At 45.4% G+C, this 21944-nt stretch overlaps 1 protein-coding gene across 3 annotated transcripts in view; it reads left to right on the top strand.

The window, feature by feature from the left end:
- The first annotated feature begins 5246 nt into the window (after positions 1–5246).
- Positions 5247–21944, top strand: part of CUNH17orf114 (chromosome unknown C17orf114 homolog) — a 38137-nt gene continuing 21439 nt past the window's right edge. Inside the window, exon 1 of one of the 3 annotated variants that reach the window (XM_089689341.1) lies at positions 5247–5369. The gene's annotated coding sequence lies outside the window, so the exon portion shown is untranslated. Of the gene's footprint in view, positions 5370–5542; positions 5607–11461; positions 11601–21944 lie in introns of those variants that run through there. The other 2 variants (XM_089689343.1, XM_089689342.1) reach the window with 2 other exon arrangements.

Here is a 21944-nt window from a genome sequence, read left to right as displayed (position 1 = left end):
TCTAATGTGTTTTTGGTGTGTTCCAGTGTGGACCGGGCAAATTTTGGATGAAATCCCTGAATTTTCTTCTTTTTTTTCTGGATCGCCACGCCAATGTTTCTGATTCTACAACCAAGTCTGGGACGCACGGCTCGTTCCCGAATGAAACACGCCACTAGAATTGTGTTTATTCAAAATCAAATTGATTTAAAAACGCACTGGGACGCACCAAAAACGCACTGGGACGCACCAAAAACGCACTGGGACGCACCAAAAACGCACTGGGTTTGTGGTGTGTTCCAGTGTGCTTTTGGTGCATTTTGCTGCATTTCAGTTTGCTTTTGATGCATCCCAGTGCATTTTTGGTGCGTTCCAGTGCGTTTTTTAAATCAATTTGATTTTGAATAAATGCAATTCTAGCGGCGGTTTCCATTCGGGAACGAGTGTGTGCGTCCCAAAATTGATTGTAGAATTAGAAACATTGGTGTGGCGACCCAGAAAAAAAAAAGAAAATTCAGGGATTTCATCTGAAATTTGCCCGGTCCATTCTGGAATAGGGGGTTCCAGTGCGTTTTTGGTGCATTTTGCTAAATTCCAGTGTGTTTTGGTGCGTTTCAATGTGTTTTTGGTGTGCTCCAGTATGTTTTTGGTGTATCCCAGTGCGTTTTTGATGCGTCCCAGTGCGTTTTTGATGCGTCCCAGTGCGTTTTTGATGCGTCCCAGTGCGTTTTTGGTGCATCTTAGTGCGTTTTTGATGCGTCCCAGTGCGTTTTTGATGCGTCCCAGTGCGTTTTTGATGAGTCCCAGTGCGTTTTTGATGCGTCCCAGTATGTTTTTGGTGCGTCCCAGTGCGTTTTTATGTGCGTCCCAGTGCGTTTTTTATGCATCCCAGTATGTTTTTGGTGCATCTTAGTGCGTTTTTGGTGCATTCCAGTGCGTTTTTTATGCATCCCAGTATGTTTTTGGTGCGTCCCAGTGCGTTTTTTATGCGTCCCAGTGCGTTTTTGGTGCGTCCCAGTGCGTTTTTTAAATCAATTTGATTCTGAATAAACGCAATTCTAGCGGCGGGTTACATTCGGGAACGAGCCGTGCGTCCCAATATTGATTGTAGAATCAGAAACATTGGCGTGATGATCCGAAACACATAAAGTCCCGGGATTGGTGGTACATTTGCGCTCATCACTCGGACGGAGTTGTTTCTGTGACTTTCCATGCGAACCTTCCAATGTTGTCCTGGGTGCGTCCAGCTTTACAGTCCATCCATCATCTCCTACAGGAGCGATAAAAGGCGATTTATGATCCGGGAGATTCTTCTGGGGGGTGTAATGTACCCCCGGCCTGAATCTAGCGATCGCATGTAATCCGGCTGCACAGGACCAGGGGCGGACTGACCATTTGGAAACTCAGGCACTGCCCGAGGGCCCGGGGTCAGTAGGGGGCCCCATGAGATGCCCCTGGTACCTTTTTTCATAGGCTTTTTTGAGTTTGGGCAAGGACACAGGGGCCCCATGATCCCCTATTGCCTGGGGGCCCCATGAGTTGTCAGTCCGCCCTTATTGCCCGGGAGCCCCATGATCCCCTATTGCCTAGGGGCCCCATGATCCCTTATTGCCCGGAGGCCCCATGAGTTGTCAGTCCGCCCCTATTGCCCGGGAGCCCCATGATCCCCTATTGCCTGGGGGCCCCATGATCCCTTATTGCCCGGGGGCCCCATGAGTTGTCAGTCCGCCCCTGCACAGGACGACAGGAGAGCCCTGCGTTGTATGGAGCAGCCAGAGAAGCGTGAGCGCCCCCTAGGTACTGACACCACTAACAGGATGGTAATTAGTAGTCAGGCTGGTTAATGCAGTTAAAGGGTGACCCCCCCCAACACAATGCCCCCCCTATCCTGGACAAACAGCTTATCTGACATTGCAGACAAGGCAATTGTACTCCATGTAATGATCCCTCCCCTCTGTATACTCAGCCCAGACACATTGTGCCAGCCAGGGGCCCCAGACAATGACTGACCCCAGATAATAGAGGAGAACAATAGGCAGGGGGGAGCACTCACTTCACTGGCCACATGCTTACTTTGGGTGAGTGCTCCCCCCTGCCTATTGTTCTCCTCTATTATCTGGGGTCAGTCATTGTCTGGGGCCCCTGGCTGGCACAATGTGTCTGGGCTGAGTATACAGAGGGGAGGGATCATTACATGGAGTACAATTGCCTTGTCTGCAATGTCAGATAAGCTGTTTGTCCAGGATAGGGGGGGCATTGTGTTGGGGGGGGGGGGTCACCCTTTAACTGCATTAACCGGCCTGACTACTAATTACCATCTAGTGGTGTCAGTACCTAGGGGGCGCTCACACTATGGCTGCTCCATACAACGCAGGGCTCTCCTGTCTTCCTGTGCAGCCGGATTACATGCGATCGCTAGATTCAGGCCGGGGGTACATTACACCCCCCAGAAAAATCTCCCGGATTGTAAATCGCCTTTTATTGCCCCTGTAGGAGATGGTGATGGACTGTAAAGCTGGACGCACCCAGGACAACATTGGAAGGTTCGCATGGAAAGTCACAGAAACAACTCCGTCCGAGTGATGGATCGCCACACCAATGTTTCTGATTCTACAATCAAGTCTGGGACGCACGGCTCGTTCCCGAATGTAACCCGCCGCTAGAACTGTGTTTATTCAGAATCAAATCGATTTAAAAATCGCACTGGGACGCACCAAAAAACGCACCGAAATGAACCAACAACACACTGGAACACACCAAAATGCACCAAAAATGCACCAGAATGTACCAAAAGCACACTGGAATGCACCAAAATGCACCAAAAACACACTGGAACACACCAAAAACACACTGAAATGCACCAAAAATGCACTGGAATGCAGCAAAACACACTGGAATGCAGAAAAATGCACCAAAAATGCACCGGAATGTACCAAAAGCACACTGGACTGCACCAACACACTGGAACGCACCAAAATGCACCAAAAATGCACTGGAATGCGCCAAAAATGCACTGGAATGCAGCAAAATGCACCAAAAACCCACTAACGCACCAAAAACACACTGGAATGCACCAAAAACGCACTGGAATGCAGCAAAACGCATTAAAAGCACACTGGAACGCACCAAAAACACACTGGAATGCACCAAAAATGCACTGGAATGCAGCAAAATGCACCAAAAATACACCAAAATGTACCAAAAGCACACTAGAATGCACCAAAAACGCACTGGAATGCACCAAAATGCAGCAAAATGCACTGGAATGCAACAAAATGCACCAAAAACCCACGAACGCACCAAAATCACACTGTAATGCAACAAAATGCACTGGACCCCCCTATTAAGAGGCCGGTTCACACCATAGAAAAGCAGTCCAGATGAGTTCCCACATGTGCATTTTTTATGCGTTCTGATGCGTTTTTGATGCTTTTCGGTTCATTTTTTTTCACCTATTTCTTTAATTTAAATAAAATGAAATTGATTTAAAAAACGCACTGGAACGCACCAAAATACACAAAAAAGGCAACAAAATGCACTGGAACCCCCTATTAAGGGTCTGGTTCACACCACAGAAATGCAGCCCAGATGGGTTCCGCATGCGTTTCTGCATGTGCGTTTTTGATGCTTTCCGATTCATTTTTTTTTTTCACCTCCCTTTTTCTTTAATTTAGATAGGGATATGTGCGTTTTTGATGCATTCTACCACATTGCAGCATCCACTTCAAACTCAGGGCCGTCTCACACTATAGAAATTTGGCCCAGATGCATTCTGGATGCATTTCTGCATGAGCGTTTTTGACATTTTTGGTGCTTTCTGGTTAATTGTTTCCCCTTTCATTTTATTCAATATAAATAGGGACATGTGCGTTCCAGTAAGTTGTTGGTGCGTTTTGATACATTTTTCCGCATTCCAGTGCAGTTCTGTGCAAGAAAAATGCAGCCTGTTCTACTTTTTTTCTGCGTTTTTGATGCTTCCTGATTCATTTTTTTCTCCTTTCATTTTCTTCAATTGAAATAAAGACGTGCGTTCCGGTGCATTTTTGATGCGTTTTACCGCGTTCCAGTACAGTTCTGTGCAGGAAAAATGCAGCATGATCTACTTTTTTTTTCTGCATCCGGAACGCCCTGGAACTGCAAGCGCTGATGTGAACGATGACACTGACCACCATATCACCGACTTTCTGTGCGTTCTGGATGCAGAAACAAAGCAACTGAAACGCATGGAGTGTGAACCGGCCCTAAACTTGAATAAAAAGAAGAGGGGAAAAAATGAACCGGAAAGCATCAAAAACGCACTGGAATGTGTCAAAAACGCATCAAAAACACGCCAAAGGTCAAAAGTGCGTATGCAGAAACGCATCCAGAACAAATGTGGACTGCATTTATATGGCGTGACCCGGCCCTCAGGGCTAAGTTTAGATGTGCGTTTTAGGGGTTGTCCCTATTGGCCGGTTCACAACACATGTAGTCCAGGGTGGGAGGTTTTTTTTTCGGCATCAAAAACGCATGGACAGCAGGTTAGATGGTTCGTTCATCGTTCACACCACTGCCGTCAGCTCCAGAAAAAAGAAAGTAGAACGGGCAAAAAAAAGTTGTACTGGAAATCGGTAAAACGCATCAAAAACGCACCACAACGCACTTTAGAACCCGGTCCTAAAGGATCATCAGCTCCATCTAGTGGCCATAATGTGGTATTTTCTTGAACTACCCAATCAGTAAAAATGCTGCGTTTTGGGCTCTAGAGAGCGGTAAAATGTGTTAAAAAAAATGCACCGGAACGCACATGTTCTAAAGGGGAAAAAAAGGGCAAAACGCACCTAAACGCGGCAAAAACATGCATGAAGAAGGGCGTTTCTACGGTGTGAGTCGGTCTTAAAGGTAAACGATTCTCCTGCGTTTTTTTTTTTTTCGCAGTGAAAATGCAGGAAAAAATCCTCCAGTGCCAAAGGGGCCCTTAAAGTTGCCATTTTTTTTGCGGTCCTATTTTTGGCGTTTGCGTCGCGATCGCTGATCCCGACTGCAGAGTCAAACGTTACGCTGCGATTATTCTCGGTGTGAAGGTAACCTGCGGATCCCGCTCCCGGTATAATCGAAGGGGGAAAAAAAAAATTATGCCGCCCCCGAAGGATTTTGAAACCGCACGTGAAACGCACGTGTGTAGACGCCCAGCGCGAGCTGCGCCCCTCGGCGGTCGGTCGGAGGAGGGGATCTCCATGTAGTGTGTTGTGGGAGGAGTTAAAGGGGATGTCCTTGTGTAGGCACAGATAAGGCAGCAGTGATTAGGTGGGGAGTCTGGAGGGAGGGGGTCATGTGACTCGCACACACACGTACACTCCCGATCTGGCAGAGGAGAGATCAGAGTGAGCGCAGACAGACGAGGACTCAGGGTGAGTGCGGGAGATTGGACTGTGTGTGTGCGCAACGCAGATTGGGAGGGAGCACCGGGGAGGGAGCACAGGGGGGGATTGCTGACTCTGCAGAAAAGTTGCACACAAGGCGACTCTGTGCTCTCCACATGTACAACATTCCATACAAATCTATATATATATCCTGGATATCTGCTGGGACCGGGGGCACCGACACACACATACAATTTACGGGATTGCAGATCGGTCCGAGTGAAGGTACTAAACTGCATACTAACTCCAGGGGTGTCCCTAGGGTTGGTGTCACCCGGTGCGGTAACACTTGGTGACACCCCCTCCGACGATCCCCGCAGAATGGATCAGATCTGCGGATTGAGCATAATGGATCAGAGTCTGATCAATTATGATCCCTAATCTGCAGATCGGATCCATTCTGCGGGGATCTTCTGCGGGGATCATCGGCATGCAACCTATACGGGGTGACACCGGACTGCAGATTCCATCCATCCTGCGGGGATCGTCGGCATGCAACCTATACAGGGTGACACCGGACCCGCTCCGCGAAAAGGTAAGTTGTAAAGCAAGCCGACGATCCCCGCAGGATGGATCAGATCTGCGGATTGGGGAGCATAATAGATTGGACTCTGATCCATTATGCTCCCCAATCCGCAGATCCCATCCATCCTGCGGGGATCGTCAGCTTGCTTTACAACTTACCTTTTCGCGGAGCGGGTCCGGTGTCACCCCCATGCGGTAGGTGTCACCCGATGTGGCGCGCACCCCCCACACCTAGGGATGCCACTGACTAAGTCATTGTATCAATTTTTTTAAAATATTTATTTATGTAAATGTTTATCTGCGTAAATATTTATGTAATTTTTTTATTCATATACATATTTATATAGATAAATATTTATGTACATTTTTTATTTTGTAAATATTCGCTTATGTACATAATTATCTACGTAACTATTTATGTACATTTTTATCTATGTGCATTTTTATTTTTTAAATATTTTATTTTCTTATGTACATTTTTATCTACGTAACTATTTACGTCATTTTTTTTATTTATGTACATTTTTATTTTGTAAATATTTACTTATGTACATATTTATCTATGTAAATATTTATGTACATTTTTATTTTTAAAATATTTATTTACTTATGTACATTTTTATCTAGGTAACTATTTATGTCATTTTTTTTATTTATGTAAATTTTTATATACCGTAGGTAAATATTTATTTACCTATATCTACGTAATTATTTATGAACATTTTAATCTATGTGCATTTTTATTTTGTAAATATTTATTTATGTACATATTTATCTATGTAAATATTTATGTACGTTTTTATTTTTAAAATATTTATTTACTTATGTACATTTTTATCTAGGTAACTATGTCATTTTTTTTATTTATGTAAATTTTTATATAGGTAAATATTTATGTACAATTTTTTTTATTTTGTAAATATTCACTTATGTACATAATTATCTACGTAACTATTTATGTACATTTTTATCTATGTGCATTTTTATCTATGTAAATATTTATGTACATTTTTATTTTTTAAATATTTATTTACTTATGAACATTTTTAGCTACGTAACTATTTATGTCATTTTTTTTTATTTATGTAAATTTTTATATACCGTAGATAAATATTTATTTACCTATATCTATGTAATTATTTATGAACATTTTAACCTATGTGCATTTTTATTTTGTAAATATTTATGTACATTTGTATTTTTTAAATATTTATTTACTTATATACATTTTTATCTAGGTAACTATTTATGTCATTTTTTTTTTATTTATGTACATTTTTATTTTGTAAATATTTATTCACTTAGGTACATATTTATCTACGTAACTATTTATGTAAATGTTTATGTTATAAATATTTACTAGTTTAGATATTTGTGAATAATGCGATACAATCAAAACCTTTAAATCTGAAAAAAAAAAAAAATTTCCCTCCTGATCGATTCAGAGTCCACTGTGATCAGATTTGATCCAACTGAATCGATCGTCCAGGGTGGGATTTTATTATTATTGTACGGTTTGCTCAGCGCTGTACAACATGAAGGCAGGCATTGGGGCTACAATACAATTTGGTACAAGAGGAATCAGAGGGCCGGCTCGTTGGATTTTATCGATTGTTTTTCACAGCGGTACTTTGTTCACGAAGGCGATGGTATTTGGATCGATCAGACGATGAGATCACATGGCGGGAATAGAAGATACGATCGATAAGTTACAATCCAGAGTTACCGGCTGATCTCAGGGATCAATTGACATCCACATCCCTGTGTGGGGAAAAGCCATCTAACAAGTTATAGATCAATTATTCCAATCAGAAGAGATCGATCGGGAAGCAATTGGTCTGTTGGAAGCCAAAGGCGCTGAAATGGAGAGAATTCAGCAACAATCGGGGATTTTATCCCCAGGCTGGCCGGCAGTAGAAATCGGGGACAATATATTGATGGCGATGAATTTGTTGCGGTCATCATGTCGTGTTGGAGGCGTCTAAGGCCCCCCATACACACGGTGCGAATATTGGATGAACGATCTTCCATTTTTTTGCACGCTAGTCTCGTATCGTCAGTGAAGAGGTTACCGAAGTTCAGAAAATTCTTGAACGACAGAATCAAAATTTGGAAGTGATGTCCTTGTATTGTATTTGCCGCCGAAAAACGTATTGATTAGAGGAAAATAGTTCGATCTGGTATTGTACGAAGAAACATTTTTTGTGCTTGTCCCTTCAAATGATTGCTGACGCAAGCCGTGTGCTGACCATCAGATTATCGAACCATCGGTTCGCAGCCGGTATGTTTGTTCGGTTTTCTGATTGTGTGTGTACTAGGCTTTAGGCTGACTGTACACTATACAATCTGATTGTACAATCCCCGGTGGACCTATCAACAAGTCTGTAGTGCTAGGGTGTGTCCTATGTGATATACGGTAAAACGTGGCACACTGGTAAACGTGGTATAACGCGGCACACTGGTAAACATGGCAGCACACGGCACACTGGTAAACATGGCAGCACACGGCACACTGGTAAACATGGCAACACGCGGCACACTGGTAAACGTGGCACATGGTAAACGTGGCAACACGTGGCACACTGGTATACGTGGTATATTGTGGCACACTGGTAAACGTGGCAACATGTAGCACACTGGTAAACGTGGCAACGCGCGGCACACTGGTAAACGTGGCAACGCGCGGCACACTGGTAAACGTGGCAACGCACGGCACACTGGTAAACGTGGCACACTGGTAAACGTGGTAAAATGTGGCACACTGGCCTAACGCAGCCAGCGTTTTTAAAACCCCCAATGTGCAGGAGGTGTACACGGGGGAGAAATTCCGACATATCGCATTTTTTGCTGCGCACAAAAACGTGTCCCAACCTGCTTCAGGGTATAGAATTATGTAGATTTTTTTTTTTTTAATTTTAAAGAGCAGAAAAAAAGAACTTTCTGAAGGTAACAGAGAAAAAAAAGCCTAAAGTCCCCATTCACTCCGGTGTTCCGGTTTTTTCATCGCTTCAAACATGTTTTTTCCAAGAAACGGATCAGAGCACATCCATTATTCATCTGGTTTTCATCAGTTTACACCACTTTAAATCCGTTTTTTAATTAGTTTTTTCATTCGTTTTTCATCCAATTTCTCATCTGTTTTTCTTTAATAGAAAAAAAATAGGGTTTTCTTCTGTTCAAAAAAATGGATGTTAATGGATGCGGACATTACCAGATGTAAACAGATGATCATCCTTTACATCCGCTAGTCCATAGAAAAACATGGGGGTCTGTTTTTCATCCATAAATGGACATACGGAACGTCCGTGTGAAAGGGGCCCTAAAAAGAAAACAAATACAGCCGCCACATCTAAGGACCAATAAGCAGAAACATATATATTGATAAGGAGAGATTAAATTATTATTATTATTATACAGGATTTATATATTATTATTATACAGGATTTATATATTATTATTATTATACAGGATTTATATATTATTATTATTATACAGGATTTATATATTATTATTATACAGGATTTATATATTATTATTATTATTATTATACAGGATTTATATATTATTATTATACAGGATTTATATATTATTATTATACAGGATTTATATGGCACCAACAGTTTGCTCAGCGCTTTACAATATAACGGGAGACAATACAGCAACAATACAGTTCAATACAAGAGGGATAGGAGGGCCCTGATCCTGGGAGCTTAATACACACCATATTGCCAGAAGCATTAGCACCGCCCTCCCAATCATGTGATTCAGGTGTTCCAATCCCCTCCATGGACACAGGTGTATACAATCCATCACCTAGGCATGCAGACTGCTTCTACAAACATTGGTGAAAGAATGGGTCGCTCTCAGGAGCTCAGTGACTCCAAGCGTGGTCCCGTGATAGGTGGCCACCTGTGAAATAAGTCCATCCGTGACATTTCCTGGCTACTAAATATTCCACGCTCAACTGTTAGTGGGATTATAACAAAGTGGAAGCAACTGGGAACAACAGCAACTCAGCCACCAAGTGGTAGGCCACGTCACATGACAGAGTGGGGTCAGCGCATGCTGAAGCGCACAGTGCGCAGAAGTCACCAACTGTCTGCAGAGTCAATAGCTAAAGACCTCCAAACTTGGTGTGGCCTTCAGATGAGCCCAACAACAGTGCGTAGAGAGCTTCAGGGAATGGGTTTCCATGGCCGAGCAGCTGCATCCAAGCCTTCCATCACCAAGTGCAATGCAAAGTGTTGGATGCCATGGTGTAAAGCACGCCGCCACTGAACTCTAGAACAGTGGTGGCGTGTTCTCTGGAGTGACCAATCACGCTTCTCTGTCTGGCAATCCAATGGACATGTCTGGGTTTGGCGATTGCCAAGAGAACGGTACTTGCCTGACTGCATTGTGCCAAGTGTAAAGTTTGGTGGAGGGGGGATTATGGTGTGGGGTTGTGTTTCAGGGGTTGGGCTTGGCCCCCTAGTTCCAGTGAAGGGAATTCTGAAGGCATCAGAATTTTGGACAATTTCATGCTCCCAACTTTGTGGGAAGAGTTTGGGGATGGCCCCTTCCTGTTCCAACATGACTGCGCACCAGAGCACTAAGCAAGGTCCTTAAAGACATTGAGGATCCAGTTTGGGGTGGAGGAACTAGACTGTCCTGCACAGAGTCCTGACCTCAACCCCATAGAACACCTTTGGGATGAATTAGAGCGGAGACTGCGAGCCAGGCCTCCTCCCCCAACATCAGTGCCTGACCTGACAAATGTGCTTCTGGAAGAATGGTCCAACCTTCCCATAGACACCCTCCTAAACCTTGTGGACGGCCTTCCCAGAAGAGTTGAAGCTGTTATAGCTGCAAAGGGCGGGGCCAACTCAATATTGAACCCTACGGACTAAGACTGGGGGGCCATTAAAGTCCATGATATCTTGTTTCTAGCAGACTAAAGCTGGTCATACACCTGTAGGCAGGGGTGGACTGACAACTAATGGGGCCCCCGGGCAATAGGGGATCATGGGGTCCCTGTGTCCTTGCCCAAACTCAAAAAAAGCCTATGAATAAGGTAGCAAGGGCATCTCATGGGGCCCCCTACTGACCCCGGGCCCTCGGGCAGTGCCTGAGTTTCCAAAAGGTCAGTCCGCCCCTGCCTGTAGGATTTTCGACTGAACATTCATACCAAAACCATTTGTACATTCGACGTCACCATCATGGACTCTTGGCCGATTTCATATGACATTTTGTTCGATGGCCCAGCCAATGTTTCCATCTTTATGTTCGATCCCGAGAAGCGGTGTACTGCCCGCGTGCGCACTGAAGCACATCCAATTTGTCTTGGCTGATAACTGCATTCGCTGTTAGAATTTCATTCGTTCTGATAAGAAAAGGACAATTTTCCAACCTGAGACTTCAAATTTTCTCGGCACCGCAGTTGAATACGAACGTTGATTTGCCCCCATTTTGAGAAGAAAAAAGTCACAGCTGAGACATGACAGTATGATAAATTCCTTGTACATCCCCCCCCCCATACATATATAGTCAGATTTCGTGGAAGCGGACAGAGGCGCCATTCACAGGACGGTAACATGACACAGCCTCGTCCCGGCTGCTTTTTTAGGATGTGGAAAAACCAGTTTCTGTGTGCGGGTCCCGGTGGGAATTCTGCGCAGTGAGGAGGCGCGGAGGGCCCCTAGACGCAGGATAAAGGTGAGGAGGATGTGGGGTGCCCGGAGGGGGGAATGTGAGCTCTTGGGGTCAGTCCTCCTGAGGAGAGGTCAGAGTCTGTTTTACTTCCACAGACCTGTTCTGACTCTTTACATCCCCTGCAGTCCAAACGCATCCTTCAGGGTCTTGTATACAGTCTGATAGAGTGGAACTAAAACCAACACATACCTATTAGTTTTGGATGGAGTGCAGAAGGGTTAGGACCCCTACTGGGTGCTTTTTTTTTTTTTTTTTTTTTTTTCTTTGCGGGAGGAAGAGCTCATTCACGCTTGTGCATTGTGGCAACGCATGCCAAAATGCACACATTAACACACATGCCGCAATGCACCTGTTCTATGTGTGCTACATAGTGGTGCCATTTGTTGTACAGCGCAGCACAGCACCCTGCATCACAATGCATATCCCATCATTCACATCTTTTATGCGTAGTGGTGCATTGGCAGCACATTCATAATGAATGGGCTGCCTTATAAATGGTCTGCTTTATGAATGGACTGGCTTATAAATGGTCTGCTTTATGAATGGACTGGCTTATAAATGGTCTGCTTTATGAATGGACTGGCTTATAAATGGTCTGCTTTATGAATGGACTGGCTTATGAATGGGCTGCCTGATGAATGGACTGGCTTATGAATGGGTTGCCTTATAAATGGGCTGTTTTATGAATGGGCTGTTTTATGAATGGGCTGCTTTAGTCCCCTTTCACACCACTGTTCCAATCAGGGCAGGGGCAGACTGACCATTCGAGTACTCGGGCACTGCCTGAGGGCCCGGGGTCAGTAGTAGGGCCCATGAAATGCCCCTGATACCTTTTTTTTTGTATAGGCTTTTTTTGGGTGTGCTTTGAGTGTGGGCAAGGACACAGGGGGCCCATGATCCCTTATTACCCGGGGGCCCCATGAGTTGTCAGTCCGCCCCTGGATCGGGCCCACCTGCCCATTTTTTAGGCGTACCCAATCCTAACCTCTATTCTAATGTACGGAGGGGCGGGTGTAAACGGACATTTGTCTGTTTACACTCATCCACTAAAAAACAGGCAGATAGGGATCCAGTCCCCTTCCGTCCAGCAGACCGGATTGGGTGGCAGTCGGGTGTTAATGGACATGCGGTCTGTTTTCACCCGACCACCCATAGAGGAGAGTGGGCTTTGTCCATGTCCACTTTGCATAAGCGGAGCGGACATGGACCTGTCATCTGCCAGCTCTGTGGGGATCAGCAGATAGATCTGCTGAGCAAGCGGGTTGCAGCCGGAGTCTGCCCTGTGTGAAAGGGGCCCTATGAATGGGCTGCTTTATGCATGGACTTCCCTATCAATTGGCTACTTTATAAATGGCCTGGCTTATAAATGGACTTCTTTATGAATGGCCTGGCTTATAAATGGACTTCTTTATGAATGGCCTGGCTTATTAATAGACTGCTATATGAATGGCCTGGCTTACAATTGGACTGCCTTATCGTATTGTGCGTTAACATATGTGCATTAATGCACTGCAAGGGAAAGCTGTGTTGTAATTGGTCTCAAAATGTTTCCAAAGCGAGGGGAAATCTTCCTTTGGAAGTTGTTACCTGAACAGGTGTCCCCATTGGAAGATTTCTCCTCTACAAAATGTTTGATTTCCTATCATATTCATCCCCAGTGACATTGGTCATCAGAATAAATAAAGGGGGGTGTGTATGGCCTATCTGTGCGTTGTGGTGCGCAGCATTGAGGAAAATGATGCGGGTCTATTAAAACTTGCCTTGTGAACCCATCCAATAGAAACATTCTGCCTTACCACAACACCATACTTATCAACATTTTGGTCTCAGATCCTGGAACTCTGTCAACCCCCCCCCCCCCCCCCCCGACAATTTGTATTTGGCCCCGCCTACTTTGCAGGGTGGGCTTACTCAAATTGTTCTTACTTTAAGCGTTTCCACCCTCCACCACCCAACCTCTAAATACCCAGGGACCACCCATGAAGCCGATGTTACTGGTTGGTCCTGCCCAGATCCCACCTCTAAATACATAGGGACCAGCCATCCCATCCACTTTATTGGTTGGCCACATCCAGATCCTACCACTAAAGACACAGACACCACCCATCATGTCTGCTTTGCTGGTTGGCTCCACCCAGATCCCACCTCTTAATACCGAGGTACTAACCAACATATCCACTTTACTGGCCTAAATTCCACCTCTAAACACAACATAGAGACCAGCCTTCATGTCCACTTGACTGGTTGTCCCCATCCTGATCCCATTTTGAAACACACAAAAACCACCCACTATATCCACTTAACTGGAGATCCCACCTTTAATTAAATACCCAGGGACCACCCTTCATGCCCACCTCACTGGTTGGTCCTGACTAGATTCTACCTCTAAATACATAGGGGTCAGCCATCATGTGCACTTGACTGGTTGTCCCCATCCAGATGCTAATTCAAAACACACAGACACCACCCATCATGTCTACTTTGCTGGTTGGCTCCACCCAGATCTCACCTCTAAATACCCAGGGACCACCCTTCATGTCCACTTCACTGGTTGGTCCTGACTAGATTCTACCTCTAGATACACAGGAACCAGCCATTACATCTATTTTCCTGGTTGGTCCTGCCTAGATCCCACCTCTAAATACATAGGGGCCAGCCATCATGTCCACTGGACTTGTTGTCCCCATCCAGATCCCAATTCGAAACACACAGACACCACCCATCATGTCTACTTTGCTGGTTGGCTCCACCCAGATCCCACCTCTAAATACTGAGGTACTAATCAACATACCCACTTTACTGGCCTAAATTCCACCTCTAAATAAATAGAGACCAGCCTTCATGTCCACTTGACTGGTTGCCCCCATCCAAATCCCAATTTGAAACACAAAGACTCCACCCACTATGTCCACTTTACTGGTTGGCTCCACCCTGATCCCACCTTTAAATACCCAGGGACCACCCTTCATGTCCACTTCACTGGTTGTTCTTAACTAGATTCTACCTCTAGATACACAGGGACCAGCCAGGCATTACATCTACTTTCCTGGTTGGTCCTGACTAGATTATACTTCTGGATACACAGGGACCAGCCAGGCATTACATCTACTTTCCTGGTTGGTCCTGCTTAGATCTCACCTCTAAATAGATAGGGGCCAGCCATCCTGTCCACTTTACAGGTTGGCCCCATCCAGATCCCACCTCTAAATATGTAGGGACCACCCATCATGCCTACTTTAGTAGTTAGTCCTTCCTAGGTTCCACATATATATATATATATATATATGTATATATATATATATATATATATATAGGGATCCCCCATCACTCCCACTTTACTGGTCCCTCCCAGACCCTGTCTGTAAATGTGCAGGGGCCACCCATTAGCAGCCCTCTGTCCCAACAATTAATACTTTTATGAGTTAAAGTGCATGCTCACTAGCCAGGACATGATCCGGGACACAGTATTGGTCGGACAGAGGGCCAAAATGCAGGACTGTCCTGGCAAATCCGGGACAGATGGCATGTGTGCAAGACACATTACCAGTTCCCACCGAAGGTACGCATATATGGGGCTTCTCAGTAGGCGGGCTACAAGAGGTTGCATACATGCGTCCCTCTGTAAACATAGTACTGGAAAGATCCCGATGCCTACTTGCGGTTGGGATCTTCCTGATTATGTGACCTGCCAACCACAGTAGTCACCTGATCTGAATGCCTGCCTCTGCCTCCTGGCAGTTAGGACCTCGGGGGGTGGGGGCAACGGGAAGGGGTTAAGAGACGGCAAAATAAAACGCATTAAAGTGTAGCAATCTAATTCTTCAATCTCAGTTTTCCATCAATCCACCATTGGTGATCGCCATCTTGGAAATCTACAAACAATCGATCTGCTCTCAGATTGCTTCATATATTGTATTTCCCTTTCCATACAATCTCCATTATCCTCGCATTCGATAAATCTGTTACTTCAGTCAATCTAATTTCATTTGTAAACGTTTATGTAAACCCTACACCGATAAAACGTTACACTGAGCCCTTCGTGACTGAAGGAGCTGAGATCCAATGAATGAAAGGCGCGGGTCAGGGACAGGTAAAATGAAGAGCCCTAAAAATACGTTTTATAGAAACTCTTTTGTAGAAAGTTCTGTCCCCTCTTCCCCAATTCCAGCTCAGCTCTCTCCCCTCCCCCTCCATCTATTCAGAGTCTCTCTATTTACACAGAGGACACAATGCAGCTGTTACCAGAACCTCTCACACTTGGGATCCCTTCACCCAACATTCTTCTCTCCATCCTGAACCTCCTTAACATATTAATCACCCCTGACTCCGACTACAACATACAACCAGCTCCGACTACAACATACAACCAGCTCCGACTACAACATACCCCCAGCTCCGACTACAACATACCCCCAGCTCCGACTACAACATACCCCCAGCTCCGACTACAACATACCCCCAGCTCCGACTACAACATACAACCAGCTCTACAACCAGCTCCGACTACAAGATACCCCCAACTCTGACTACATGATACAACGAACCCTGACTACAAGATACCACCTGAATCTGACTACATGATACCACCTGAATCTGACTACAAGATCCCCCCCCCCCCCCGACACTGGCTACAAGATACATCCAACTCCAACTACAAGGTACCCTTGACTACAGGATGCAACCAAATCTGACTACAAGTTACCCCCAAATCCAACTCTGACTACAAGATATAAACAGACATGCCACAGCAGATCGTAAAATACTGGGCCTACTACAGTAGATGGTTAGAGATCGGTCACACTACAGCAGATGGTCAAAAATTGACTACAAAATACATCCAAATCCAACTCTCATAGACTGGACACTCTACAGTAGATAGTGAGAGACTGAAAATACTATAATAGTTGCAGACTGGACATATTATAGTAGATAGTCAAAGTCTGGAGATACTTCAGTAGATGGTCCCAGACTGGACACACTACATTAGATGGTCCCAGACTGGACACACTACATTAGATGGTCCCAGACTGGACACACTGGAGTAGATGGTCCCTGACTGGACACAGTACATTAGATGGTCAGAGACTGGACACACTACATTAGATGGTCGTAGACTGGACATACTATAGATGGTCAGAAACTGGGCATGCTACAGTAGATCATCCAAGACTGGACTGGACAGGACTATAGTAGATGGTGGCAAACTGAACATGCTACAATAGAGAGTCAAAGAGTGGACACTACATTAGATGGTCCCAGACTGGACACACTACATTAGATGGTCCCAGACTGGACACACTACATTAGATGGTCAGAGACTGGACACACTACATTAGATGGTCAGAGACTGGACACACTACATTAGATGGTCAGAGACTGGACACACTACATTAGATGGTCAGAGACTGGACACACTAGAGTAGATGGTCAGAGACTGGACACACTAGAGTAGATGGTCAGAGACTGGACATACTAGAGTAGATGGTCAGAGACTGGACACACTAGAGTAGATGGTCAGAGACTGGACACACTAGAGTAGATGGTCAGAGACTGGACACACTAGAGTAGATGGTCAGAGACTGGACACACTAGAGTAGATGGTCAGAGACTGGACACACTAGAGTAGATGGTCAGAGACTGGACACACTAGAGTAGATGGTCAGAGACTGGACACACTACACAGATTGGACATACTACAGTAGATAGTGAGAGACTGAAAATACTATAATAGTTGCAGACTGGACATATTATAGTAGATAGTCAAAGTCTGGAGACACTTCAGTAGATGGTTAAAGACTGGACACACTACAGTAGATGGTCCCTGACTGGACACACTGGAGTAGATGGTCCCTGACTGGACACACTACATTAGATGGTCAGAGACTGGACACACTGGAGTAGATGGTCCCAGACTGGACACACTACATTAGATGGTCAGAGACTGGACGCACCACATTAGATGGTCGTAGACTAGACATACTATAGATGGTCAGAAACTGGGCATGCTACAGTAGATCATCCAAGACTGGTCTGGACAGGAGTAGATTTTGGCAAACTGAACATGCTACAGTAGAGAGTCAAAGACTGGACACACTACAGTAGATGGTCAAAGACTCGGCATAGTACAGTAGATGATCAGAGATGGGATATTCTACAGTAGATGGTCCTAGACTAGACATAGTACAGTAGATGGTCAGATACTTAACATACTATGGTAGATGGTCAGGGACTTTGGAAATACTACAGGAGGTGGTCAAACAGGTGTGGCTGAAGAGACTGTCAGAGATTGGGGACATATTACAAGAGACCGCTCTAGATTGCAGTTCCTTTCCAATCTGCTCCCTCTACAGTCCACTTATAAGTTACTGGCAGCAAATGTGATATTCCTCTGAGCAAGATCCATCCATCCTGGTGACCAAACAGGGAAATCTGCCCAACAGGGACACAGACCACCATAGATATAGATACATAACTCAAAGCCCTCCAAAAACACCCCCACATACATACAAGTCCAGGGGCGCACTGACAAATCATGGGGCCCCCGGGCAATAGGGGATCATGGGGCCCCTGTGTCCTTGCCCAAACTCAAAAAAACCTATGAAAAGGTACCAGGGGCATCTCATGGGGCCCCCTACTGACCCCGGGCCCTCGGGCAGTGCCCTAGATTCCAAATGGTCAGTCCGCCCCTGTACAAGTCTATAATATATATCAACAGAAACATTCAAGTGACATTTTGGACCTTTGTATGGAGAACCTTGTCCTCTACATATAGACCGTCCATGTCATTGTCTCACTGCACGCGTTCTATGGTGGAAGACGGGGTTAGCGAAGTTCTGGAGACTGGCTGCAGCTCCGGCTCCATTAATGGGCCATGTGGGCTCCCAGGGATTACAGATACACAAATATTTATCTAAATCTCCCATTAACGCTCCACTTATAACATCCAGACGCGGGGAGATGAGACCAAGCTGGCTTTATTCCTGTACACATCCTTCCCTCCACATCGGCCAGTTGCTTGGATGCCACATGTGTCCCTCAGCTAAGGCTGACCATGTTGGGGGGGATCAGCGTCCATCCCACGATGGTCCTAGATTGTCCCCGGAATCCTTCTTCAGCGATGGCCAGTAAAATATCATATCATACAACTGCAGCATAAATGGGATCTTTATTGAGTCAGAACCTTTACAATGAGAAATGGGGTTTTATTTTTATTGTAAAGAGACCCTGTCACCACTTTAAATATTCAACTATTTCAAATTTACAGACTTTTTCCTTTCCAAAAAGTCTATTATTGCTAGCAGTGTGTCTCTGACCGTGCTAGAAAATCTGTCTTCTTCAGGAAGAGTCAATTCTCGACCACAGCCATCTCCCCCCATGTATGTCATAGCCCTGCCCTCTGTCTAATGTCTGTCTGGGCTGGCCTGGCTCCTCTAGCTTCCAGGGGAGGAGCAAAGGATTATAGGGCAGTGGTCCCCGAACTGCGGCCCGGGTCCAGTTGTGGCCCTTTGCTTGCCTTTGTCTGGCCCTTGGGGCGCTGTTCCTGCTGATGACAAGTGGGGCGTAACAGTCCTGAGATTGATTAGTCTGGTGCCTGCAGGAAGCTATGAGAGCCTTCCAGAGCATGGGCGGGGCTAGGCAAATGAACAGCATGGATATGGATACAGCCCTGGCCAATCGCAGGGGAGGGATGCCCCACTGCATGCTGGGAGCGGTATTCATGTTCTGGGAGCACATGGGCTCAGCGTCTTTCCCTGGAGAGGATTGCACCAGCCAGGCTGGAGGCATGCTGCCACCAATATTACTACCCATTTCTATACTACCCACCAATATTACTACCCGTTTCTATACTACCCACCAATATTACTACCCGTTTCTATACTACCCACCAATATTACTACCCGTTTCTATACTACCCACCAATATTACTACCCATTTCTATACTACCCTCCAATATTACTACCCGTTTCTATACTACCCATCAATATTACTACCCATTTCTATACTACCCATCAATATTACTACCCGTTTCTATACTACTCACCAATATTACTACCCGTTTCTATACTACCCACCAATATTACTACCCACCACTATTACTACCCGTTTCTATACTACCCACCAATATTACTACCTATTTCTATACTACCCACCAGGGGCGGACTGACAACTCATGGGGCCCCCGGGCAATAGGGGATCATGGGGCCCCTGTGTCCTTGCCCAAACTCAAAAAAGCCTACAAAAGGTACCAGGGGCATCTCATGGGGCCCCCTACTGACCCGGGCCCTCGGGCAGTGCCCGAGTTTCCAAATGGTCAGTCCGCCCCTGGTACCCACAAATATTACTACCTATTTTTATACTACCCTCCAATATTACTACCCATTTCTATACTATCCACCAATATTACACCCATATGCATTCCCATACTACCAATTCCCATATCTATTCTCCCCAGAACTGTACTCCCTGTATTACCCATAATGCTCATACCTATAACCAGGGCTTTTTTCTAAAAAAAAAAAAACCGGTGTAGAACCCCCCCCCCCCCTTCTGAATCATTTATTTTCTCTGCCCCCTACCCACCTCTGAGCACCGTCACTTGGTTCCACCTCTTTTTCAGAATACAGAGCCAGGTATCATTTATGGTGCTAAATAATTTGTACAGCATAAAAACAGATCCCCCACCGCCAGCAGAAATAGATTCCTCCAGCAACAATAGACCCTCAAGTAACAATAGATCCCTCCAACAACAATTGGTCCCCAAAACAAAATACCACCCCAGCAGCCACCATCAATATACTCTCCAGCAGCTAGAAACAATAAACAATAGACCCCTCCCTTAAAAGCAGATCCCTTCCAGCAACAATTGACCCCCAGCAACAATAGACCACCACACAAAAATAGATCCCCTTTAGTGACAATAGATCCCCTAGCAGCCAGCAATAGGTCCTCCAGCGCCCCCCTAGCGCCCCGTGCCATTACATACATTCAGTGCTGGAGGTGCCAGAACTGCGTTCCCCCCCACGTTCCCGCTGAATACAAATCCCTGCCCACAACTATTCTACCCACCCAAATTACCTATACCCAGACTACTTGTTTTTATACCTTTTTTTTTTTTTTTTTTTTTTTTTTTAATGGTTGAACTTGTTTTTTTTTTTTCAGCAAGTAAGATGATACGTGCATTTACTCCAAATAAACGGAGAAATACTCCAATGAAATATTGTACATGTATGAGACCCGTTTAACCTGCTACAGGATTTGTAAATCTGTCCATCCAGTTCTGAAATTTGCACAGCTCTGTCACACAGCAAAGCCCGGTTTGTCAGGGGCAAGAGACCTGATTTTTTTTTTTTAACGCTTGTGAATGTTCAGTGAATGGAGAAGCAGCACAGTGATGATCTCATCTCTCTCACTCTTCTCTTTCCTCTTATCAGCATGCTCCTTGCACTGCTTTGGCTTCTGGTGCTGCTTCTCTTTCTCCCAGTCTGAGCTCTGCTGTAGAGCAGCTGAAAGAGCTCAATAGTAGGCCCTGACTGGACTGGACAGTGAATGGAGAAGCAGCACAGTGATGAGCTCATCTCTCTCATTCTTCTCTTTCCTCTTATCAGCATGCTCCTTGCACTGCTTTGGCTTCTGGTGCTGCTTCTCCCAGTCTGAGCTCTGCTGTACAGCAGCTGAAAGAGGTCAATAGTAGGCCCTGACTGGACTGGACAGTGAATGGAGAAGCAGCACAGTGATGAGCTCATCTCTCTGTCACTTTTTCCTCTTATCAGCATGCTCCTTGCACTGCAATACACCTTATTGGCTTCTGGTGCTGCTTCTGCCTCTCCCAGTCTGAGCTCTGCTGTAGAGCGGCTGAAAGAGGCTGATAGTAGGTTCTGACATCTGGGGTACAAGTGCCTGATAACATGCACTAAAGGGCCACATGCGTCCCTCAAGCTGCTGGTTGTGCACCAGGGTCCTAATGTGCTTAACAGTGACGTCGGCCATCATGTGTCATGGTGTGAACGGGGCCTCTCAGTGCATCTTATGGTGCTAAAAGGTGTGCGTTGGCAAGGTGCGTTGGGTGCAATTCCCACAGCACAAAGGGTGAGCTGACACCAGTTTGGTGCAAGCTAGTGCATGAGTGGTTCCAGGAGATTTTTGCGCATCTTGCGTGAAAATGCGTGTTTGCTGATGTCTTGGGGTACCATTAAAAATTAATAGCGCCCCCACATCTGCTAAAGAGCCTGTTGGGAAAGTGCGAGATTTTGTGCATGTTCCTGACATGTTTAGATGTAAACCAAACCGAAGGCCCCTTTCACGCAGGCGTTCCGTATGTCCGTTTTTCATCTGTCCGTTTACAGATGA

This window comes from Staurois parvus, unplaced genomic scaffold, assembly GCF_062004578.1.
Source record: "Staurois parvus isolate SC_StPar_1 unplaced genomic scaffold, SC_StPar_1.0 ptg000470l, whole genome shotgun sequence".
Taxonomy (NCBI): domain Eukaryota; kingdom Metazoa; phylum Chordata; class Amphibia; order Anura; family Ranidae; genus Staurois; species Staurois parvus.
The sequence above is the reverse complement of the archived record's forward strand: the minus strand, read 5'-3'. Positions and strand labels throughout refer to the sequence as shown.